The sequence below is a fragment of the Cavia porcellus genome, unplaced genomic scaffold (assembly GCF_034190915.1).
Source record: "Cavia porcellus strain 051 isolate PalLab524CR breed Dunkin Hartley unplaced genomic scaffold, mCavPor4.1 scaffold_30, whole genome shotgun sequence".
NCBI lineage: Eukaryota > Metazoa > Chordata > Mammalia > Rodentia > Caviidae > Cavia > Cavia porcellus.
The window spans coordinates 20,559,708-20,585,499 of record NW_026947513.1 but is presented as its reverse complement, the minus strand read 5'-3'; the positions used below and the strand labels follow the sequence as shown (position 1 = coordinate 20,585,499).

Sequence of the window (25,792 nt, the reverse complement as noted above, 5' to 3'; positions counted from 1 at the left end):
CCCAGAAAAAGAATCTTCTTACAACATTGCTCAGAATGCACTGAATTACTTTATGCATAGAACCTGTTGATACAGCTCAATGTGAAAGGACTATTTTTGTCTTGTAATAAGCACTGGTATCTTTATGTGATGTTCACTTAAAATACACACAGGCATACATATACACACATTTTAGTTTCATTTTAGGTCTTGGTGACGATGCTGGGGTGTCTCCAAAGTCCCACTTGGCTCCTAGTCACTTATAAGAAGGGGTTAAGAAGTTGAGGCAGATGGTACCTCGATTCTAAAATGAGGAAGCCAGCGGGACGTCGTGGTGCACACCTGTAATCCTAGCCCTCGGGAGGCTGAGGCAGGACTACAGCTGCAAATTCAGCTGAGGCTACCTATGAATTCAAGGACAGCCTGAATTACATTCCAAGACCCTGTCTCAAAAAAACCAAAACTAAATAAAATTTTAAATAGGAAGAAGCCAAGGTTGACTCCTAACAGAAAAGCTGAATCTCAACTCTGGTCTCTTGGTGCTACTGACCTTTCTCTTCACCTGGCCACCCCGCTTAAAGATTTCTTTTTTTGGCATTTCCTAACACTATCCTTTTCCTATTCTGTTCCAAGTCGTAAGTTTATACCCAAATTATTACAATAGCCATGGAAGGGTGTGGGAGGACCTGAAGGAAGCACAGAAAAGTGTCAGCAATTGTTGAGTTTGAACGGTAGGCACCTGGTTTAATATCGTTCATGTTTGTTTTTCTGCAACTTCTATGTACTTTCATAAACAACTAGTGCTTTTCTTAAAGAAAAACAAAACTTCTAGTGGGTGCAAATGTTTCTGTCCTTTACGCAGCCTGGTCTGTGGCCAGATATCAGAACTGTCTTTCACAAATGCATTTTTCTTGTCTTTATCTTGTTTATACCTTCAGAGGCTTCATTCAAAAACCCAAACTCCTGAAATTGTAAAATCCTAAGGTGGAGCTACCCTTCTGCCTGTCCCCTCACTGTCCTCCCCCTAGCCCTTGTTTTTGGAGCCACAGCCCTAATGTCCTAGGTCAGCAGAGCCCCAATCACTTCTGTCTCCGCGGGGACCCTTGTACCTGACCTTCCCTCTTCACCTGTATAAATGTCCTCCTTTGGAGCTCAGTTCAGGTACAACCTCTTCCAGCTCATCCATGCCACTCTCATCAAGGATGGCAAATAGGGATCATCTTTTTGGGGGGTGGAGGGGAGATAGGATCTTGCTCTGTAATTCTGGCTAAACTTGAACTCACTATGTAGCCCAGGTTGGCCTCAAACTCATGGTGATCTTCCTGCCTCAGCTTTCCTAGTGCTGGGATTACAGGCCTGGGCTACCACTCTGGGCTCTAATGTTCATTTAATACATCTGGTCCAGGTAGGGGAAGATGGTGGCACAGAGAACTGAGAAGAAATGAGGTCTGTGGTCAGTAGTGCTTTCTCCCATAAGTAAAGAACAAGTTACAGAATGTATGTCATGGATTTTTCCATCCAGATGTATAGTTATTCATTCATTCATTTATTTGGGCATGCACATGGGTGTATTTGAGACAAATTCTTATTATGTAACCCAGGCTGACCTCATGCCTCAGCCTCCTGAGTTCTAGGATTACAGGTGTGTGTTTTTCAACCTGGGATATCCAATAGGATACTCAATAGCTAGATGTCGCTCTTTAAATTTAGATTAGCCAAAATTAAATATAATTTAAGTGTTCCTTAGTTGGGTTGCCCGCATTTCAAACGTTCACGAGCCATGCATTTCAAGGCATGGTGGCTGTACTGCCAGATGTGGTGGCACATGCCATAATTCCAGCACTCAGAAGGTTGAGGCAGGAGGATCCCAATTTCAGGGTCAGCCTGGACTAGATAGTGAAACCAGGCTCAGGGGAAAAAGCCATGTACTGAACATCAAAGGTAATTGAACCTTCCTCCTGCTATAGAAGTTTTATCACGTGGCTCTGTTTTACACATGCAGTTACGTAACAGTGTTGCACGGGGTGTATTCGTTTTGTGTATAGTTTTTTGCAGTAAGACTAAAAGACTTTATGGGTAAGAGTTGGAAATATTTCATAAGTATTTGTTGAGTTCAATTTTTAGTACTAAAATGTACTCTTTTAGTACTCTGAAGTAGGAAAATAATTAGAATTCAGGAAACTGAGTTTCTGTCCCTGACCTGTTTGTCCCCAGTTAGTGTGTGACTTGAAATATTTCACTTAACCACAGTGGGTCCTAATTTCCTCTGAAGTGCTGGGAGGAAGTGTGAACATTTGTACACCAAGCTATATCCAAGGGCATTGCTAGGGTTTTTTTTTGTGTGTGTGTGTTATATATGCATCCTTTACTTTTAAATAAAAATGCAAACACATATGTGCTCAAAGAAAACAAGACGATTTTAAACTATTCAACTTTAGTTTATGTTTTATTTTATTTTTCATGGTACTAGAAATTGAACCCAGGGCCTTCTCACTGAGCTACATTCCCAGACCTTTTTCTTTTTCTTCTTTTTCTCCTCCTCCTCTTCTTCTTCCTCCTCTTTTCTTTTAATTTTTAAGGGTTAGACAGAGTCTCACTAAGTAGCTGCATTGCTCAGGGTAGGGTTCAAACTTGTGCTCCTCCTGCCTCAGCCTCCTGTGGGAGTTGAAGCTGTGTACCACTTTTTGCAGTGTTTTTATTTTTATTTATTTTTGTCTTTTTGAGACAGAGTCTCACTATGCAGTGCAGGCTGGCCTTGAGCACATTTTGTAACCCAGGCTGGTCTCTAACTTGCAACGATCATCTGACGTAGGCCTCCAAGTGGCTAGCATTTTCACTGTTTGCAGTGTTTGAGCAGGAACTTAGGGCCTCACACATGCTAGGCAAGCACTCTCCCATGGATTTAAGCCCTCAGCCTTCTGGCTTATTTTGAGACCTGTTTGTCTAATTGTCCTAGTGAGAGTGTCATTTCTGCCACATTCACAGCTGATTTTTAAGCCTAGGCTCTTGCGTGTGCTGTCTAGGCAAGCTGAGCTACATCCTAGCCCCGAGTTCTTCTTTGAAGAGAACCATGGCAAAGATGCAGTGATGCCCTGTGTAGAGGGTGCAGATCCAGGGCAGGTCAGATGGAAGATAGGCAGCCATCATCTCTGGTAACATCTACCAGCCATTTAGCTTAAAAATCAGATCTGCAAGCTCGCCAGCCAATACTTTAAATGAGGAACCAGTGAGCTGGAATTTGTGTGTTCTGCTAGCTAAGAAGTTTTCTTTTATATTTTTAACAACTTGGGGTATGCAGGAGGAAGAAAAAATATGCTGCTGAGCTGGGTGTGATAGCACATACCTGTAATCCCCAAACTCGGGAGGCTGAGGCAGGAAGATCACTGTGAATTCGAAGCCAGTTTGAACTACATAGCAAGATCCTGTTTAAAAAAAAAAAAAAAGGGGGCTGGGGATTTAGCTCAGCGGCATAAGCGCCTGCCTTGCAAGCAGGCAGTCATGAGTTCGATCCCTGGTACCGATAAAAAGGAAAAAGACAAAAAAACAAAACAAAAAAAAAAAAAAAAAAAAAAAAAAAAAAGGCAATAGAACCTGGACAGCTTACAGAGCCCACAGTGCCTACCATCAGGCTCTGACTGCTCATGGACAGCAGCACCACCGTGCAAGCACTTCATTTCTGAAAGGCCATGGGGCCTGTAGCTCAGCACAGTAGGGAAAACTCTGTGCTCTCTATGTGTTATCACTGATGATATGGAAAAGCAGCCAAGCAGCTGGGGAGCCAAGGGGATACTGGCTTCTGTCACCTTCATATCCCAACGCTACAAAGCAGGCAGGGACCCGTGACCCTGTGTGCTGAGGTTGGAAGGTGAGTTCTTGGATCCACAGTCAGTGGCTTCTGTCTTGGCTTTGGGACTCCAATGAGTTACGGTTTGGGCCGAGTTCTGCTTGATATATGCTTAGCAGGCATAAGCACAGATTCCAGGCTCAGTGGTGCACATGTGTAGTCCCAGATACTTGGGAGGATGAACAGGAGAATCGCTTGAGGCCAGGAATTTGAGGCCAACCTGGGCAACACAGTGAGACCCTGTGTCAAGAAAACAAGAAACACACAAAACCAGGGCGGGGGGTCTAGTCAGTGGTTGCACACTTGCCTGGTTTGTGAGGGACCCTGGGTTTGACCCAGCACCACATTAACACAAAATAAACTTGGGAGGCTTTTCGAAGGGGAAGGCTGTGAAAACCTTGGTGATTCAAGGCCATTTAAGGGGGAACTGTGCTTGCATCTCAGCTTGTTCTCCTTTTTACTCTGGCTGCTATTCCTGTCAGCACTGCAGAATCCAGATTTCATGGGCAAATAAAGGGTCTGAGCTGGCACAGTCAGGCCAGTATCTGACTTGGCAGTGGTGCTGCCATGAGGCCAGGACACGTGTCAAGGTCATGGTTTGTCTTACTTTTCTTTCCGGTGCCCACCTGTGGATTTCTCCAGCCCTCTCTTTCTAATAAATCTGCCCTTGAGGCTTGGCTTCCAAAATACACCCCTCCCCTTAATTACTTCACCTTCCCATTTCGTCATCTTTCTCCTGTATACTGGCCTTTTTTCTCCTCTTCTTGTACTGCTCTGTCCTCTAGACTAATATTCAAAGCCCTTGGCTTTCATGCACATGAGTGCTGTACTGTAATTCGGTGTGCCTCACATCTCTAACAATAATCAGCCACATATATGGGGAAGCCCCTCCCCTACCAAGCAAATTCACTTTGGTATTTGCAGGTTACTCCGCCCAGTGGAGGGCAAATACCTGCTTCCATGCTGGTTCATCAAGGAACTCTCCCTTGTTTATTGGCAGTTGAGCCCAAGCTCGTTAAATATAACCTGTGGCCTGGGTCATGATCTTGTGAAAAACAGCATTGCTTTAGTTGGTACAGATTCATTTGGAGAAATTCCCAGCCCATTCCCAAGGATGAGTCTAGCACAGCAGTGGTTCCCAGTGGCTTCCGGTTAATGGTGTTGCACAGTATCTGTGCTCCATTGCTGCGCACTGATCCCCAGCCCAGAACAGTGTTGTCAATCATGAGTGGCCTTGGTTTGCTCCAGGTCCAAATGGAAGGTCCAGAAGGAAGTTCTGGATGCATTTCTCTGACACAGCCTAACAACTTCTCTCCTGTGCTCATAGCAGAACATGCAGCCGTGAGACTCAGAGATGAGCAACGGAAATGCATTCACTAAAATTCAGGACACGTATGCAATGTGCAAAAATATAGTCATGGTTAAATTTTTACGTAGGGGTTTTTTTTTTTTTTTTTTTCTTTTTCTGGTACCAGGGATCAAACTCGGGATCGAACTCACGACCGTGCGCTTGCCAGGCAGGCATTTATGCTACTGAGCTAAATCCCTGGCCCTGTTTAAATTTTTAAAAATGTTATTACAAGAATAGACACAATGCTATTACCACACACACACACACACACACACACACACCATGTTCTCCCTCACATGTTTGAGCACACTTATCCTGTCATTCTTTCATTCACTTTCTGAAGCCGTTCTGGAAATACTCTTTCATGAGTATCTTCAGTTGTGCCATTGTGGTTGCCTCAGTGTCCCCAGTAGATTAAAACTGTTTACATTTTATAGTCATTTTGACTTCAGGGAAGAGCCAGAAGTCACTTGGTACCATATCTGGTGAAAAAGATGGATTAGGAAACACTGTAATGGATTAGGAAACAGTGTAATGTCTTGATTGGGCAGAAATTGCTGTAGATGTAAAGTATGAGCTGCTGCAGAGGCGACAAGAGGGCCCGAGGATGTAGCTCGGTGGCACAGGTCCCTGTCTGGCAAGTGCAAAGTCATGCGTTCAATCCCTGGTACCAAAAACAAAACAATAAAACAAAACAAAGTAGCAATAATAGGGGGATAAATGTGTTGGAAGTGAGGGAGAGTATTTTGAGAAAGGTTAATGACAATGTGTCTTTTACAATAGTGATTTTTTTATTTAAACATTTAGCATATTTTAACATACCTTGTACATGTGGAAAAGCCAACCATCTTTGGGAATGTCCATTTTTAGACTGCACCATAAACCTAATAGTTTTAAGCTAAAATTTTTACAATCTGATTGGGTTCCAATCTTCCTGCCCACCAATATTTAACTTTCCTTGTTTCTTGTGTTTCTTGTGTGAGGAAACAGATTACAGTAGTGCTTACCACATACTTTTTTTATTTTGAGAGAGGGTCTTGCTAAATTATTACCCAGGCTGGTCTTGAACTTGTGATCCTCTTGTCTCAGCTCCCAAGGTGCTAGGACTACAGGCCTGTGCTACCACACCTGGCATCTTTTTCATTTTCTAGAAAATGTTAAATATCCAAGACTAAATAACCATAGTTAGTTCTTTCAAGCACAAATGACATTCCGGGTCCAAAGTGGCTAGTGCGCCAGCAATCAGTCAAAGTTTCTCCTTAAAATGACCATCATAATTGTGCACAGAGCTTTTCTGTACTTTCCATATGCTTTAGGGTTGAGATTTAATAAAATTAATATTTTACTGTTTTATCAAGACACAGTTTATTGTGCCCCACCCCTAATCCCTGTTCCTGGGAATTGAAAGCAGGGCTTTTAGCACAGTATATGAGTCCTGTAACACTAATTTACACCCTCAGCCCCCATCAAACATTTATTTATCTACATAGTATTGGGACTGATACTAGTCCACTTTAGAGGCACTGCCTCTTACAGTGGCAGCAGATTGCACCCCTTTTTGGTCCCTAGCACAGAAGTTAGCATAGTGCATTCAGTGTCTCGGTGACCTCTTGGGGCTCCAGGGACCTCACTCTGAAAGCTGTTGGTCTAGGAGATGATATTCCCTGTGAAAGAAAGACCGCTCTGGGTGGTGTAGCTCGCTCATGTACTCCCTCGCCTATTCCAGCTTATTTTTTTCTAGGGCTGAAGAATTTGTATTATTCCAGCTTCTTGCTTGGGCATCTTGGGAGAACACTAAAGGCTTCCAGAATCTTCCTTCATCTGGGTTGAGGTCCAGCTGGGTAGTAAACTGTTGCTGAGCCCACACGCCTGGCTCTCTTCAAAGCCCTCTCCTGCAGGAGTTCCCCGGCCTTGGGAGGCTCCAGAGTAATCTCCACATCTCCTCTTCTTTTCCCACGTTCCAGGTAGCTCAAAAGCCTTTGCAGAATCTGAATATATGCTGGCCTCACAGTCTCCCAGGGTAGAAGCGGCCCCAAAGCATGCTCTGATGCAGCCTGGAGCACAGGGCAGCAACCTCTTGAGGTTCCTATTCTGTCCCACCAGAGCTCTGAAGTTGGACATTCTGGGGTATACCTTCACCTGGCATACCACTGACAAAAGAGCAAAAACTCAGTTTGGAAATGCCGAGCTAGGGGCAGGAGGTGTCACTGCAAACCACTTACACAGCACGCAGTCCTTTCTCGGGGGCGCATAATAATTTAGCCTGTGAGCAGTGAGAGATAGCAGTGAGTGATGACAGTAGCCTCCCGAGTGCCGTGTAGAGCACAAGAAGCCCTCGAAAAAGAACACAAAACAACAGCAAACAGATACAAAAAAAGAAGAAAAGGGAAAAATTTAAATGTAAAAAAAGCACAGGATGTCTTAATATAACCTACAGGATTTAAAATCAAATATCAAAGTTGTTACAGGAAAAAAATGACCCAAAAATGTTTAAGTGAAGTGCAGGAACCCACACTACTTCCTTGGATTCTGTGGCCAGACGACAGCTCCAGCCTAGAGTTGGTCAGTAGATGGGGAGTGAAGGCATGGGTGGCTGCGGAGATCAGAAGAGCAGGTGGAGGGAAGGGAGTGGGGAGGAGGCCCAGGAGAGCAGGACTCCAGCGCATCTTAAAGAGGCACAAAATGACAGAGGCACAGGCCCATCCCAGGGTGAGTGGACCTCAGCGTCACTGGGCTGTGAGCCCGAGCCCCAGGGACGACCCTCCTGGATTCTCTTGTCTGCTGACCTGTTCGATGCAACTGAATGAAACCTGCTACATCAAGTTCATGGTTGTTCTGCTCATTTCTCGAACTGTGCTTGGTTTTTGTTTGTTTGTTTGTTTGTTTTGCAGGGGGGGGAGCGTGATTTAATGGCTGGCTCAGTTGCCAGCTTGACTTTATAGGTCATTTTTCTTATTCAATTAAAAAAAAGCCAGACGTAATTGACCTAGACCTGTAATTTCAGCACTTTGGGAGGTTGACGTAGGAGTTTTAGCAAATTCAAGCTCAACCTGAGTGATTTAGTAAATTAGCAAGACCCTGAATCAAACTAAATACATCCAGGCCTGGTGGTACAAGCCTATAATCCCAGAATTTGGGAGGCTGAGGCAGGAGGATCACTGCAAGTTGGATATCAGCCTGGGGTACACAGTGAGTTCAAGGCCAGCTGGAATACATAGTGAGACCCTGTCTCAAAAAAGAAAAGGGCTGGGGATATTTTGGGAGCATTGAGATGGGGTCTCATGGCTGGCCTCGAATTCCCAGGGGTCCTATTGCTGCAGCCTCCCGAGTGCTGGGGTTACAGGTATGGGCCTCCACATACGGCCCCCCAACCTTGCTTTCGGTTCAGAAAGCTCTTCGGATTTCTCTTTCAGTGTCCAGCTGAGGTCCCGGACACAGAAGCGGGAAGAGACAGATGCCAGGGCCCCAGGGGTCAGGAGAGTGGGGAGTCCACTTGCCAGGGAGGTTGATGCCTGCACCCCAAGAGGGGATCAAAGAAGCTCCTGTGGAGGAGCCACCCCCCCCTCCACTCACCATGTCACTTCAGAGACTTGCCTTTCTTCAAGGGGCACGAGAGGCCAGAAAGGGGGTTTTAAAGGCCGAGACCCTGCAACTGAGGGGGAAAAGCTGAGCAGCCCAGGGGGAGCAAGGGAGGAGCGGAGGACTGTCCAGGGGCTGCGACCCAGGACACAGATGAGACTTGGCGAGGACCTGCTAGCAGGCCAGGGTGGCTGGAGTTGGGCAGAGGGGAGGCCCAGCCTCAGCGCCAGGCGGTCAGCCTGGGCAGCCTGGGCTGCGATGGGGTCCGTTCCAGGCTCTGAACCTCGGATCTCTTTGCTATGGAGGCCGGGCGACACCGGCACCCAAAGCCGAAGCCGAACGGGTGGATGGTGTCACAGCGACACAGGACACATTCAAGGCGCTCAGGGAGGCCAGGCAGGAAGCAGGGAGGGAGCCATGGCCAACCCTCCCCGGTTGGCTAATTGTGTTAGAGGGCAGAGGAGAGGGATTGTGCAAGCCAGGAGAGCTTAGCCCGGGGCAGCCCGGCCCTGTCCCATGCCCCTGAGCAGGGAGATAAAGGCAGATAAGCGGCCCTTTGGGAAACCCACCCAAGACAGATGAGTCAATCTGACCTGGGAGAAGTCAATCAGCTGCCTTTATGCACAGAACTAACCCAGAGCTTCGGTAACCCACCCAGGAAATAAGATGAGACCCCCACTACACAGAAGGTAGGGAGGGCAGGACACCAAGGCAAGCCCTGCTGTGGAGATGTAAAGGATGGCTCTGCTCAGTGTGGGAGACTTGGGGTTCTTTAAGATACCCCTCAGGGCTGTTGATAGTTTTAATTTCATAGATGAGGAAACAGCCTCAGAGAGGTCAAGGTACTTGCTTAAGGTCACACAGCTGGCGTGTAGAAACACTGTGATGTCAAGTCTTCCTTCAGTTTCCTTTCCACTCGACTAGACCTCCGAAATGCAGAACTGTGAGTGCGCGTGGGGACTGAGGTCAGGTGGGGAGGAGAGGATGGCTGTTCCTGTTTGCCTAACCTGTGTGTGCATGTGTGCGTGTGATTCCAAAGCCAGAGCAAACTCTGCCTTCTTCTCTGGGTCTCCTTTGGTGAGCAGGGCTCATGGGCCCCGATAACTGCTTCCTCAGACCGTCCTCTCTGCGCTTGGCAAGCAGGTAGGTGTGTGGCCCACCAGGGCCAAGATCCTGCCGGCTCCAGAGGTGCTTCCTGTAAGGGAAGTAGACAGGTGATCCCCGGCTCCCTCCAGTTAACCCCGCCGGTGCCAGGAAGCAGCTGGTATTCTGGGCGTGCAAATCCCGGGGAGCCGGCAGGTTTCTGTGATCCTCCAGTTGTACAGTAATTGTTAACTCGAATGGAATGCGAGACTTCTGGTTCGAAGCAGAGCTGCTTCTTAACTGAGACCAAAGTACTGGGGCGGGGTGGGGGGTGGTTTGCAGAGAACGGGATGTAGATTTTGTTGGGGTGGAAGAGAGTTTATGGAGACCTTTTTCAAGTTGTGTTTTCACTGCTGAGCAGGAATACTGTGTGTGGAAGGTCAGTCAGTCGCTGCTGCGTGCGGACGCCCTGGGGTGCTCGCCCCTTTGTTAATCTTTGTCTTACACACCTTCATGTGGCAAGCCAGATCTTGCCCATTCGGGATTAGAACAATGAGCTTATCACAATGCCACCTTCTAAACAGAACAACAAAAAGCCCCTAGTACCAGGGCGTATTTCTAGAAGCCTTTCCTGCTGCTGTCCGCAGCCCTCTCTCTCTCACACACACCCTCTGCAAATCTGGGGTCCTCCTTCCCTTTTCTGTCCCGAGGGAAGTGTGGAAATAAAGCCTGCTTGTGCATTGACACTATTGTACACCACACAGTATCTTTGCGACCATTATATTGTGTTCTCTCGATGATGTTTGCTCTAAGGGTGGGACACAGGCTGTTTAGTGTCTCGTAAAACATTTACCCAAAGCACTGAGCCGTGGGTTTGAAGGGCATTCCGTTGCCAGTGTGTGGGAGGAGAGAGCAAGCCGGGCCGAGAGCGCCAGGTGTTTGGCAGGTACTTGTTTCGTTCTTCAGTATTTTTTAATATTTAAAATTCCAGATTACATACAATTTGGGCTCCTTTCTGCTGATGGAGCAGGGATGGTTAGGGGGTGATTAGAAAGAATTTCTTTGCAAATTCTCTTTCTCTGTGGCTGTGTGGCTTTGGGGACCTAGAGGATTGCCGAGTTCTGGCAAACATTGCTTTTGGTTTTTTAAGAGGGACGTGAGTGTCGCAGGAGGGGAGGGGCGGAGTGGGGTCTCTCTGTGCTTGAGGCTCCTGGGGGACCCAGCCCCACACTGGCGTTTGCTTTAGTGAGGAGTTCAGCGGCAGGTGCCTGGATTCTAAATGGCAAGTGTCACCTTGTGCTGTGCATGGTGACTCATTTCATTTGAAGGTTTTTGCTAAATGGTGGCTCTGGTCTCATGAAAATACTTTCAGACTTTCTGCCCTGCCCCCTCCCTCCCTTCTGTTAAATGTAGACAAGATAACAAATTAAAGGTCAGCCTTCAGACTGCCTCTTATCTTCACATCTGTGTTTCGGAACGGGGCGGCTTGAGAAGGACTAGTCATGGTTTTGGAGAAACTAATGAGTAAATCTTTGTTGGGAGTCCTGTCTTTATACTCTAACTTTGGGGGGCATAGAAAAATGTAAGTGCATGTGATAAAACTGAAACCCTAATCAGCTGTTTACCTGTGATCATTATAATAGCAAGATCCTGGACACAGATACCTGTGACTGTGCTGTCCGTAAAACTCAAATAGAGACTAGAAAAGTCTAGAAAAAGAATAGCACTGAAAGGTTTCTGTGATCACCAGTTTTAGTTTTGCAGTTTAATACACGAAGTATAACAACCATATGGAATCTTCGGCCTGTTGACTGTAGCAGACAAAATTAGGAAGACAGGGCACTAAAATTTAAAAGCTCATTAATTATGAGAAAAACATGATCTGTATTCATTTCTGCCCAGTGACACAGTGGCAGTTCCTAAGACAAAGGTCTTCCGATAAATTTCCAGTCATTTAAAAGTGGCCAGGAGAAATGATTATTTGAAAACTGGAAAAAGCTTCTCACAGGGGAGAGCTTCCCTGTTGGCTTCGTGTGTTAAGACAAACAGCACTCGATCTAACAACCCAGAGGTTGTAGGGAGCATTGAGAGTGGGTTCTCCAGGAGAACGGCAGAGTTGGTGTCTGTTTAATGCACAGCAGAAGTCCGGGTTTACCAGCAAGTCATTTCATTACCTTGCCACTGAAAAGTTTACTTAACCTTTTTAACGAGTGGATTAAACTTTTCTTACCTCTCTTTTAAGCTTTCGAAACAAGAGTATGAAAACTTGCCTGTCACACAGGTGCATTTAGATTCTTAGGCAGCTGTGAAGTTTTTGACCTTCTGTGATACCACATAAATCGAAAATAAAAATTCTGTCCTGCAGAAGAGCTTATGCATTCATTCTGTGATCTGTAAAGTTCAGTCTAAAATTTTGTTGGAGGCACAGAAAAGACACTGGAGGAAAATATCTAAACACAAACTATCTTTAGGTAGTGTCGTTTCTTGGTTTGCTTTTATTCCATCAGGCAAATTGTTGTTCTATGTAATCTGTTCCTTTGGTTGTACTCGATTTCATGTTCCCCAAGTCTCTGGAATAGTAGAAAGTGGAGTCACCAAAGGGTACATTTACACCTCTTGTCAGAGGTTAGAGCTTCATTGCAGTTTGTGGATGGGTCAAATCATGGATCAAATGAAACCCTAAATAACTTGCCCACATCACTGGCATTTTAAAGTTTGCTACTGTAAAATCAGAGATGATAATAATGCTGTATGTCAGGTTGGCTTTATAATGCGCAGAATTGAGTAATGTCTCTCTACAAGGATTGTTGTGTGTCTGTCTGTTCTATAGAATGCTAGTTACTCTTTTATTTTTTATCTTATTGGGGATTGAACCCCCACACATGCTAGGCAAGCACCGTAGCACTGAGCTACAATTCCCAGTCCTTTTTTGAAGTTTTATTTTGAAACAAGTTCTGGCTAAGTTACCCAAACTAGCCTTAAATTTGTAATCCTCTTTCCACAGCCCCCCAAATAGTTGGGATTCCAGGTGCAGTGCCAGGTTTAGACTGACAGTTACTCTCAATTTGTAAAAAAAATATCAGGGAAAGATAATGCACATCCTAAAGTAAGTGTATCATGTCCTAAATCCTAGGAAAGCAGACCTGCATTGACGTTTCTGGACAGAGCTGTCACTGCTCTGTTAAGGCACGGGTGGGTGACACCCTTTCAATATGAATGTGGTAACTGCTGAAAAGTCACTTGGGTAGGGACTGGGCCCCCACCCCTGCAGGCAGCCTGAAGGAGTCTTTCCAGATCCCAGGGCCATTTCTGGCTGCTGTAGGATGAGAGAAGAACCAACCGAAATGTGTAGTTTACCTAAATGATGCCAACCCTCCTCCACTAGTCCAGCAACTCAAGGCCTCGGGGAAAGCAGTAAACTCTGGGGTGGTCAGAATTAATGCTGAATTCTGCCATCTCCTCGCTCAGGGCCTCTGAACTCTTATTCAGATATCTTTCAATAACACTTGTGGCTTCCCAGGGGAGCTCTCTCACTTCTCTTTACCAGGCTAGTGACCAGTCGTTCATTCATTCATTCAATAAACGTTTACTAAGGGATCATTCTGAAGTAGGTTCTCAGTTCTCAGTTCTTAAATATCACTTCCTCCAGGTGACAGTCCTGCCCCTCAGTTAGGTCCTGTAGCTCCGCTGCAGGATCCAACTCACACTCGCTTTATTCTTGGCCCCCAGATAAATGCAGGTCATGGGTCATGGCTGGGTTATCCACCACGCTATCCCCAGTGCTTAGCACATAGTAGGTGCTCAAAATGGGATCAAATATGTGACTAAATGAATGAATGAAAGAAAATAAATGAGGAGAGACATGAGTAGAGGCAGCCACACAGGCGTGACAAACAGCAGCAGACAGAAAGGGACAGCAGACACTGTCGTTCTGCAGAGAATAATAACCCAGAAGCCACTGCTCCATCTCAGCTGAGCTTTGGATTTCTAAGGATAACCTTGGCTGACCAAGAACAGGATGTTCCATAGCTGTGTTGAAAATGATGGTGGGGCCAGATGTGGTGGTGCACGCCTGGAATCCACACCACGAGGGAGGTGAGGTGGGAGGATCCCAAGTTCAAGGCCAATCTAAAAATCTTAGCAAAAAGATCACATCTCAAAATAAAAAATACTAGGGATGTGATTCAGTGCAACGGCCCTCAGTTCAATCCCCAGCATCACCACCACCAAAAAAAAAAAGACAATGAGAAATGTAAATCAGTTAGAAATGTTTTCATCCAAGACAGTAATAAGGTTTTTACTTAAAGGGATCCATTCGATTACTTGAACATGTTTATATACAGGTAATTTGTAGAATCATGAGACGGCTGTGAATCCATTTGCCATTCACGGAAATGTGAACGAGATGGGAAGCATCAGAGGAAACCATAAAACTGAGTTGAGACGATATTTCGAAAAATATTCTTAAACATTTTAGGTATGCTGGATATAACTGAAGTATGCACCTGGATCAATTTGTACATGTGACCACGGCCTGGGTCAGGGCCACCATCCGGGAGACTCAGCCTCCCTGCTTCCTGGGATCCCACCCCCACCAGCAATCCGACTTTGTCTACAGATTAGCTTTGGCTGTTCTTGGATTTCATAAAAATAAAGAACTTTACAAGCGATTATGGCGGTGCATGCCTGTAATCCCAGCACTCTGGGAGGCTGAGACCGGAGGATAAGTTCATGCCCAGCCTGGGCAATTTAAAAATAAAAAAAGGTCTGGGGTTATTAGCTCAGTGCAAAGGCCCTGGATTCACTCTCCAGTGCTGAGAGAGAGAGAGAGGGAGAGAGAGAGAGGAGAGTGGCATGGAAATATCACCACCTGGAAGGGTAGGAAGAGAGAAGTCTATTTTTGGAAGTGCATTTGCTAAATGCTCTCCATTTTCCTTTATTTAACTGAACCAATCGCCCCAGGAAAAAATGGTGACTGTTTTACCAGGAGGAAACTCAGCCTGAAAAAGTTTCATGACTCCACAATTGGACTAAACTAAACAGGAACATTACTTGTTATACCAGAGGCAGGCCGGCCCTGGCAAGGCCGAGGCCAGCCGGCTATTGAGGGTGTGCCAGTCCACTGGTTGGGACTCAGCCTTTTCTTCCCTCTGCCTCCCTCCCTGTCTCTGTCCTTCCCTCTCTGTTTTTCTTTCTTTCAACCGGGTTTCTCTATGAGCCCTGCATGGCCTCAGGCTCATGGTGATCCTCCTGCCTCAGCCTCCCAAGTGCTGGGCTTGTAGCCGTACTTTACCATACGTGGCATCAACTTTTTGTGTGTGTGGTTCTGAAGATTAGACCCAGGACTTTGTCCCATGCTAGGCAAGATCCCCTGCCTAATTTGGCCTTCCTGTCACAATACTGATGTGTATCATGTTGGAAAGCTGGCCATAAGCTTTTTTCTCTTTCCCTTTGGAATTTGTTTGGTTTTGAAAATGACTTTGCATGTTTTCGTCTGTTTGTTTTGTGCTTATTACTTTCCATTTTCAGATGTACATGGCATATTCTATATTCTCAGATCTGTACAATATTTAACAATTTTTGAGGCACTTCTAAGGAAATACTTAATCAGCATTAGAAAGTTAGGGACACTTTTTAAGTCTGAGTTGCAGAGAAGTTTCCTGGGATTCAGAGGCATCAGTTTTAAAGTGGAATTTGAGAAAATTCTTCGAATGCACCTCAGAGAGGGCGCTGAGCTCTTATCCAGCGCTTGTCAGGGTCTCTTATTCAGCTGAACATCCCGGAAATGAACAGTGTTGGGTGAAGGCCTAAAGTTTCTAGATTTCATCTTCCTCTTACAAAGATGTGATTCATAAAGACACGCTGTAGAAAATAGCCCAGACACAAGACAGAGTGTGCCATCTCATTGTTTTTAACTTTCCTTTCCTTTCCTTTTTATTTATTTATTTTTTTGTCTTGTTACATTTGTGTGCGTATTTTTTTGTTTGTTTGTTTTTTTAGACAGGCTACCCTCAAACTCACAGCAATCCTCCTGCCTCAGCCTCCAGAGTTCTGGGATTACAGCTGTGTACCAACACACCCAGCGCAGTATATTTTCTAATCACAAATTCAAGAGTTTTTGTTTTAACTTTTACATTAATATAATAAAGCGTGAATGGTCAATGCGTCCTCTCAGCGATTCACAGCAGGCTGATCTGGTCACCCTCTGCCCGTGGGACCCATGCAGTCACCCTGGTAGTGTCTCAGACATCTCAGGTCTCTTCCTGAAAAAGGAAGAAGTACCCACATTCTCTGTGACAAAGGCCTTATTACTGTCACAGGTGAGACAAAGCCTCTTTCACAGGGCAGTGTTTAAAAACAGCCATCAAAGAGTGTCTTGAATGGTTCCTTTTTAAGTTGAGCAAGCTACAGGGACAATATGTTGTATTTGTATGGTTTAAAAAAATAGTTTAAAAAGAAAAGTCCTGGGACATTACATGTGTCCCTTCTGTGTGTAAGAGCGGATGGGGATGCCCAGGTCACAGGTTCTGTTCAGGGAAGAGTTGGACCCAGTTTCCTGCTTCGTGGTGCCCAGCCCTGCCCACAGGCACTGGCCACCACCCCCAGAATTCAGGAAGTGGTGTCAAATGAACTGCAGCACCTTCGAACCGCTGGCTCGAGGCAGACTAATTTTGTTTACTTTATGTTAACCATTGCATCAAGTACTTTACATGTGTTATTTTCCTAAAAATAATATGCTGCCAAGGATAATCAACCCCTTTTTGTATTTATGTATGTATGTATTTTGAGACAGGCTCTCACTATGCAGTTCAGGCTGGTTTTGAGCTCATTGTGTAGCCCAGGCTGGTCTCAGACTCACAATGATCCTCCTGCCTCAGCCTCCCAAGCGCTAGGATTACAGGTGTGAGCCACCACACTCTGCTAATTAACCCCTTCTTACAAATGGGGAAATTGAGGCACAGAGAAGCCAAATGCTTTGCACAAAGCCACACATCATGTTAAATGCCAGTGCCTGCCTTCACATTGCAACTAATTTAACCCCAGAGCACAGCCAGTTTCTGTGTGTCATGCTGCCACCCCTCAGAATACAGTGACTCTCAGTTATTGTCTTGACAATAATGGAGGCCAAGGCAAGAGACCTACAACAAATCATTGGTGGTCTTCATTAGCTTAGCTTATCCTCCTGACAGAGGCGTTTTCTTTAGAAGTAGACAAAGACGTGTCAGGTTGGCTCCAACTTATCTTTTTCATTTTTGCTTATATTAGTACAGATCTGCAGTACACAGTATTTATGTTGGATCTGTTTTCAAGTTGACTTTAACTCCTGAAGCTGTAAGGAACCAGGTTGGGAGACATGGGGAGACATGGGGGTGTCCTTTGGCAAGATCCATGTCTCCTCATTGGGATGCTGGGAGAAGGGCCACTCCTTGAGCAGGAGACACTCAGGTGGGTGACACGGGGGTGCACCCCAAGATCTCTTTAACACTCAGGATTTTTGTGAAGGAAAATTGGAGAGAAACATGCAAGTTGCTGCTTATTTGGCTCCTGGGTTCCATCTGAATCATTGCCCTCCTCCTCCAAAGGGCAAAGGCTTTAGGCAGCCGAAGCAGCAGAATTGAGTGATTTCCAGGTACAAATACGGCTGGCATTTGGGATGGCTTCAAATATACCCAGGCCGCCAGAAAGGTACCTTGGATCACAGCTGGGTACAAAAAACATTTTCCTAAGTTTGACCTCCTGTTGGATTTGCCTTCTTGTTGTGTAACAAAAGGGTCAGGTGGCAGTTGAGCCTGCACTTCCCCAGGGCTGTGACTTTCCCCTATAGCACTCTCACTTTTTGCACAAATATCCCTACCTTTGTAGTTATCATTGGGGCCAACATTGGGCGCTGTCTGCAGAGATTCTGGGTGTCTGGTGGATCGTGATTTGCCGGCCTTTCCCACAGGACTCCTTGGATGGAAGTCTGTACGTATGAATGGAGCTAGACTCTAAACTGAATTCTTTTTTTTTATTGGTACCGGGGATTGAACTCATGACCGCCTGTTTGCAAGGCAGGTGCTTATGCCGCTGAGCTAAATCCCCAGCCCTCTAAACTGAATTCTAAAGATGAAATATCGTATGTGACTCCCCCCCCCCCAAATAAGGACCGTGAAACCTCAACATTTGAATTAGCCATTGTTTAAGTGAGCACCATTTCTGTACCAACCATAAATGCAAACTCGAACTTTGAGTAGAAACCAAAGGTTGTATCCTGCTTTTCTAATAAAATGGCTTTTCATTGTAAAGCCAGGAAAAGCTTATTGTTTCATCTTAAACTAAGAATATTGGAAACCAGTGTGAATGGACTCCTGCAATCCTGTAAGCTACTCAAAAGACTGAGGCAGAAAGATTATAAGCTCAAGGTCAGCCTGGGTGATTTGGAAAGACCATGCTCAAAAGGAGTGGAGCCAGGTATGGTGGTGCATGCCTGTAATCCCAGTATTCTAGAGGCTGAGGCAGGAGGATCACCGTGAATTCAAGGTGAACCCAGGCTACAGAGTGAAACCCTGCTTCAAAAATAAGACAATACAAAACAAAACACACACACACAAAAAAAAAAAAAAAAATCAAAAGACGTGGAGATATAACACCTCCCAATTCAGTCTCAGCAGCTACCGGGAAAAGAAGGAGGAGGAGGAGAAAGCAGTTTATGTTAGAGTCCTTGCTATTGTTTGTTAATAGACATGTCAGATAAAATGTCATATAATGAAAGTAGGAACCCCCACCATTGACTAGAACCCCACTTACCATATAATCAGGGCTTCATTAGCTACGTAAAATAATAAGAATTTGAATTGGACTTTTACAATTAAATGCTAGACATTATGAGAGAGTGGGTGTTGTAGAAAGCACTCGGTGCCAGGGATAAAGGACGTGATTTACTCCTGGGCCTTCTCTAGTTCTGTGACATAGAGGAACTTTTCCCTGTTCCTGCCTGTGGCTCAGCTGCAGTGCACTCACAGTTCTATTTTGGGGGAAGCATTTTATGATTTACACAAAGAAAACGTTTTTGTTTTGAAGGACCAGAGGTTAAACCCAGAGCTTCCACATTGCTAGGCCAGTGCTCAGCCACTGAGCTGCATCACCAGCTTTGTTGTTCAAGGCTTCAGTCTTGCCAAGTTGACTGGGCAGGCCTTGAACATGCCATCCCCCTGCCTCAGCCTCCCGGCTAGTTCAGATGACAGGCTCGTGCTATCTCACCTGGCTAAATTTGTTTGAATATTAGTAAATACCATTCACTTGCCTATTATATAGAAAAATTAAATATCTAGGCATACTGGCTTGTGAATGTGAGTCCAGCATCTTTTAAAGATGAAAAGTCTTTCCCTGAGTGAAAGCCAGCAATACAGCACTTGCTTGCCTGGTTGTGTAAGGGCTGGTTTTGATGCCCAGTACTGTCAAAAAATCAAGACAAGGGTTTTTTAACTTTGCATAAAGTAACATTGAGGAAGTTTCTGAAATGCAAATGGCAAACAAGTTTTTTAAAAAGTGTTTTCACTTTCATAATTTTCTTAAAAGAGGGAAGTCCTTGGCTTTCCTTAAGGAAGTCTTTTTTAAGGCAAAAAAAAAAAAAGCCTTACTGTTGGCAAAATAGCTTCCAAATGGCCTGTTTCTAATGCTGCATGAAAATGTGTCTGAAACAAGGAATTGGAGTGGCCTGTGAACGAAGGAAAGAGATGATAATTTTTGGTGGGGAGAGATTTTCAAAACAATATAACCAATAATCAAAAATCCATTAGGCTATTAAAAATCCAATGTCTGTTAGAATTTATCATAAAATCTGAAGCAGGGAGAAGTAGAAAGAAGCAATCTAATTCATGAAGGAAACAGCATGCCTTATGACCAAGAAAGAAAGTTATCCTCACAAATAACCCACTGCAACACAGTGCAGAGCTCCACTGCCTCTCAGGCCAGTCCCCCGGCCTGTGCCTGGTGGCCATACAACGTCACACCCTGTGTAGAGAAAATATGGGGCGCACTGTGTGACAGGAGCCTTTGCCGGGTACAGCAGTGCATGCCTGTGATCCTAGCACTTGGGAGGCTGAGATAGGAGGATTGTTGCAAGTTTGAGGTGAGCTTGAACTACATAATGAGAGGCTGTCTCAAAAAAGCTTAATTCAGTAATCCCAACAGTGAAATTGTGTTCTAAAAAGAGAAAGGAAAATAGAAGAACATCTCTGATGAATCTGAATACCTGATGAGAGGGTTTACAACTTTGTTTTAAAGAATCCATAGTTTTATCATGTTCTTTTTTTATGATCGTATCCCTCCTACACACACACACACACACACACACACACACACAGTTGCACACACTGTGGATTGAACCCAGGGCCTTTGCACTCATCACATCCCCCATTTGTTTACTTATATTTGAGGTAGGGTCTTGCTAAGTTGCTCAGGCTGGGTGAACTTGCAAGCCTCCTGCCTCAGCCTCCTAGTGAGCGGAGATTTCAGAAGTGTACCACTATAACAGATTAACTTCTGTGTGATGGTTAATACGAAGCCCACGTGTGTGTGTGTGTTTGTGTGTGTGTGTGTGTGTGTGTGTGTGGTGTGTGCATGTGTGTGTATGTGTCTGCCCCACCCCCTGCCTTAGACCTTTCACGCCTTGCCATGGTTAACATGCACTTCTAGTCTGATTGGAAGAAGCATGTAATGCAAGTTATTGATAAATATCACTGACCATTCAGACTTCCTGCTGGGAATCTCCAGCAGGGAGAGCAGCTGGGGGTGACCTGGGCCTTCCGGGTGGGCCACGGCAGGGCTGCTTTTCTGTCCTCGCCCTGTCTCTCCCTGCCCTCCTGGCCAGCAGGGAGGGTCATCTTCCTTCAGAGTTGTTTTTTCCTCTCAGCTGTGTGATCTGACTGGGGATCTTCCTAGAGCTTGTTTCAAAGACAGCAAATGAAGTGGCAGGGAAGACACAAATGTCAGAGTTTAGTCACTAGTGTGACACCGCCCTTTGTAGTCTTAACAAGCCTGCCTTCAAGGTCGGCGTCACCCAAGGCTCTGACTCACCTGTGATCCCGGCCTCGCTCCCTGCCCTTCTCCCCCCAACTCCCTCCCAGCATGTCTTGCCCCACAGAGCTTATATACATCCTCTGAACCACAGGAGCAAGGCAGGGAGGCCTGATTCACACCCGGGTCAGCAGGGGCTGCCAGGTGTCCCAGTCGCCCTTGGTGTGCATTCCTCCTCCTCTTCCTCTGTGCTCTGCAGACCCGAGCCTGAGACCACGCTGTGGATGGCATCTCCTGAGCGAGGGGAAGGAGCAGGAGGTGGGTGGAGGAGCTCGGTGTGTGCCCAGGTGTGGCGGTGCGTGTGTTGTGTGGGGATGCATGTAGGGTCAGGAAGGGCACTGTGTGTCCCAAGAGGGGGCTTTGAGCTGCTGAGCTCTCTTCGATGCTGAGACCCATGGAGTCTTGAGGAGCTGCTTGTGGTTGACACAGTTCCAAGTTGGCTCATGGTCTCCACCCCTGGTGTTATAATCTCCCGTACACGTGGGGGCCCCGAGGCTCACCACAAGCATACTTGCAGGTGGCAAACCATAGTGGCCGTCACTCTCCTTGTCACCTGCGGCTTCAGCTGGGCTTCATGCTGACCTTACAGAAGCAGCCCTGATGGGGAATGCTGGTGAACAGAGCCTCAGGCAAGGAGTGACAGAGACTGCTAGATCCATGTCCTCCATCCAACAGCTGGTAAGCAGCTGGGACTGTCGCCAGACAACCACCAACTGCCTTTCAAAGTAGATTTTCCCCCGTGAGGCCTCCAGATGAGAACAGAGCCCTGGCCGTGCCTGTGACTCACAGAAGACGCAGTTTGATTTCTAAAATTTCAAACACATATTAAAGCTTGTAGGGAAGGAAGTACAAATTCCGCTCTGCTCCTTCCGGATTAGAGTTAGTATTCCACTAGCTGCTGTCATCTCTCGCCCTCACCACTATCCGCTGAAGTCTTTTAAAGCAAATCTCTTTCCTGGCTTTCACCTCTGGATATTTTATGTATTTTATCGTCAGGAATATGATTACAATGTTGTTGTCGAATGTGGTGGCTCATGCTGTAATCTCAGCAAGTGGGAGGCTGAGGCAGGATGATCGTTGCTAGTTCGAGACCAGCCTGGGCTACAAAGTGAGCTCAAGGCCAGCCTGAACTGCATAGCGAGACCCTGTCTCAAAAAGACAAAAAAGTAAACAAAAACCCAAAGAAAGCCAAAACAATGTTGTGATTGTACCCAACAAAATAAACTGTGACACCTTGGTAACATCCAGTACCAATTCTATACGCATTTTCCCTAGTTGCCTTAATTTCTTCTTTATTAAGGATTCAAACAAAACCCACTGACTGGGTATGCTTGTTTAATTCTCTTATTTTTCAGTAATATTTTATTGTTTACTTCACATTACAACAAATTTGAGTTTTATACAAACACCTACATACTCAAAACCTATAATACCATTAATAATTTTCTGTACTTGCTTTATCATGTATGTACCGACTAATCTATTCCTCTAACCATGAAAATACCATATTTTTAAGATGCCAAACATTGGGATGATCCCCTTGAAGCATTTTATTGCCTAAAGTTCTTTATCGTTTTTTGCTTTTGTTTTCGTTTTTGTTTTGCTGCTGGGCATGGAAACCTAGCACCCTACTACTGAGCTACATCCCCAGCCCCTGAACTTTAATATTTGCTTATAGTTTCTTTTTTACACTTTTTTTTCCCTTTTTACCGGTACCGGGGATCGAACTCATGACCGCCTGCTTGGAAGGCAGGTGCTTATGCCACTGAGCTAAATCTCCAGCCCCTGCTTATAGTTTCTTAAAGATAAGCTTTGAATACAATGACATGCACAGATCTTAAGTGTATACTTGTTGAGCTTTAACAAAGGCAAGCTCTTGTGTAACTCAAACTTGTATCAAAGTAGAGTAGATCAGCATAACCCAGGAAGTTCACTCAGGCGCCTTAATGTAGCATCTTCAACCCCAGAGTCGCAGTCGTCACCTGTCTTCCCACTGTATTTGCTTTGCTTATTTGAGACCTGCATAAAATGGAATTCATTCAGCAGCTATTTATCGGTGTAAGACTTTTTAAAACTTTGTGACTGGAATACGGAGTAGCATATTAATTGTTTATCTTCCTTAAATGTGACTAAAAGCCTTGATCGAGAAATTCACAATACACAATTAGGGGGAGTGTTGCCATGAAAACAGTAGTAAGCCAGTAAACTGGATCTGTAAGAAGACTTGGTAAAGACATGTGGACTTTGGAGCCAGGAGAGTGCTACTGTCTCGGTACCCACTACAGTTCAAATTGATTTGGCGTCTACCATAAAATGCATTTTATGTGAATTTTGCATTGGAAGAAAGGAAATCTGACATTCACATTTAATTTCACCAGTTGTTAGTAGCTCTAGGACCTTGAGAAATATCTAGGTAGGTCATCACTAGGAAATGAGGGTCGAACTCAGTGATCTCCGAAGGGCATTTCAGTCCATCAGATGTTTGCCAAGTTTGTGCTAAGCTCTGGGGATGCAGACAGGAATCAGACATAGCCTTTGATCTGCAGGTCTTCAGAGCATGGAGTACTAAGGGGTGGTAGCCAGTGATTTCTTATGTTATGGATTCATTATGGAGCTAGTATTGGTCAGAGCACGATATAATCAGTGAATGAATGAATGAAAGCAAAATCCCCAGCATCAAGAACATTGTGATGTGGCTGTGGTCACTGATGTGTCTACAGCCAGCTGTGCTGTGAGTGCAGTATTCTGTCTGCTTTAGTAAACAACATGCGTGGGAATAATGGAAGGAAGTGATCAAATATAATGTGATTCTGAAGTTGTAACGGTTTTCTTATACGGTCCTTAGGAAGAAAAGAGTCTAAATAAACATTGAAGTCCCGTCTTTGCTGTAGAAAACTTCTCCATGCTCTTTCCATTTATGAACATTTAATAGGATGGCATATTCCAAAAGTCTTTTTGTTGATGTGTAAGATCTGTATGCTGCAGACTGTAAATTTTACCATCTGTAATTTTTAAAAAATTATCATGGGGTTTAATTTTTGTTGGAAGCAACTTTTTTTCTTAATCGTGGCTTCACAATCTCCCTGCCTTTATTTATATATTAACTCAGCAAATATTTATTGCATACTATTATTAACATACAGTGTAAAATGTAAATGCTGTGAGGAGGTACAAACCAAACCAAATAGTACATACCTGAAGTTCAGTGTCACACATTACGTAGTTTGTAAAGGGACCAAGTGGCATACAAGTTACAGATTGTGTTAAAAATAAAGCCCTGTCTTTTCAGACACCATATGTAAATGCTTTGTACATTCCAACAACCACATGTTATTACAGCAACTGTCATCCTTAAATTTTAACAGACTCCTATGCTATAGCTTATTTGCCAAGAACTCCTAAAGGGAACTCCAAAGATTTACCAGTGATAATATTTTCAGGAGAGTGAATTTAAAGAAGTATCAGTTTTAGGTAACTTGTGTCCTGAGATATGCTTTATTAGAATGTTCACTTTTGACATTACAGCCCAAGCCAGTTAGATTCACCAGACTAAGCAAAATCAAGTTGCTCAATAGAGTTTTGCAAGTGGTCTGGTAAAAACCCTTGACATTTGTTTCTGCTGTCTAGAATTAGAGAAATTTAACAAAATAATAAGAATTTATATGACATACAGAATGAAGGAAGTTTATTTTAAATATCCAAGAATTTCTCTAAAATTTTATTTTATTTTTTTCTTCTCTCTGGTTGTTTTGTTTTGTTTTGTTTTTAGAAAGAGTCTAAGCTACCCTCCTGCCTCAGCCCTCCAGTGCTGAGACTACAGGCGTGTGCCAGCGTAGTGGTTTGAGTTTTCACAAGTCATACATTTACAGATTTGGTGGCATATTAGAAGGGAACCTACTGAAAGCACTTTGGATTTTGCTAACACCGAAGTCAAGTCAGAAGTAAGCCCACAGAGATGAGGGACTAGCTTTCTGGTGGAGAGGGCCAGGTTGAGTGTGGATTCTGTTGTACCCCTTTATTGCCATGCCAGGTTAAGGGCAAATTCCTTGACCCCTCCTGATTCTGCACTTCCGTGTGCTGTACATGGGAACAGCCCTGTTTTCCTGGTTGTTTGTAAAGATTAGAGATAATGTAAGTAAAGTGCTCAGTGCAGCCTGACCCACAGTAAACACTGCGTTGCTGACGTCTGCCATCATCTGCTTGCAGAAAGGAAACTACGTGTCCTGGGCATTGCTGAAGGCCATTTCATTAATAGTGAAATTAACTGGACAGTTGTGGTGGAGAGAGTTTATTGGGATCCCATGTAGGCAAATGCTTCTTGTCTCCCTTTGTTGCTTATTTAGAATCACTGGGGAGAGTTTTTGTTTCCTTCACTGCCAAAGCTCAGAGCTGTGCTTTGCTTTTGGTTTTGGTTTTGTAAATTCTGTAGTCCAGTGTATCCAACCAAGACTGACACGTGACCCTGCAGACCCAGCAAGTTTGGAAGCTATTGCTCCTGCCAGTGGTCCTGCCTTGTATAAAGAGCCACTGCTGGGCCAATCGGGTTCAACCCTGTTTCAGATTTTCCAGTTTCCTGGAGAAGTCACGTCCTAATAGGCTGGTTTTGTTTTGTTTTGTTTTGTTGGTACCAGGGATAGAACTCATGGCCTTGCACTTGCCAGATAGGTGCTTACACCACTGAGCTAAATCCCTGGCCCTCTACGAGGTTCTTTTTGCTGCTCTCTGTCCCTTTTTTTTCTTAGAGAGAAGCAGGCTAAGGCAGATAAAAGGGAACAGAAAAAATGAGGATAGTTAGGAAATAGTCTATTTTTACAAATGTAATGTAAGTATTATTTTATACAGAAAAAAATTTTAATCAGAAGAAGAAAGTGTACTGGGTATGCTTCAGGCCCTAATGA

At 44.8% G+C, this 25,792-nt stretch overlaps 1 protein-coding gene across 8 annotated transcripts in view; it reads left to right on the top strand.

The window, feature by feature from the left end:
• Rbm47 (RNA binding motif protein 47) overlaps positions 1–25,792 on the top strand; it is a 157,455-nt gene that overhangs the window by 74,918 nt on the left and 56,745 nt on the right. The window contains exon 1 of one of the 8 annotated variants that reach the window (XM_063240624.1): positions 9,672–9,696. The exons of 5 other annotated variants lie outside the window; for them this stretch is intronic. The gene's annotated coding sequence lies outside the window, so the exon portion shown is untranslated. 2 more of the 8 variants (XM_013154452.3, XM_003471632.4) reach the window with 2 other exon arrangements.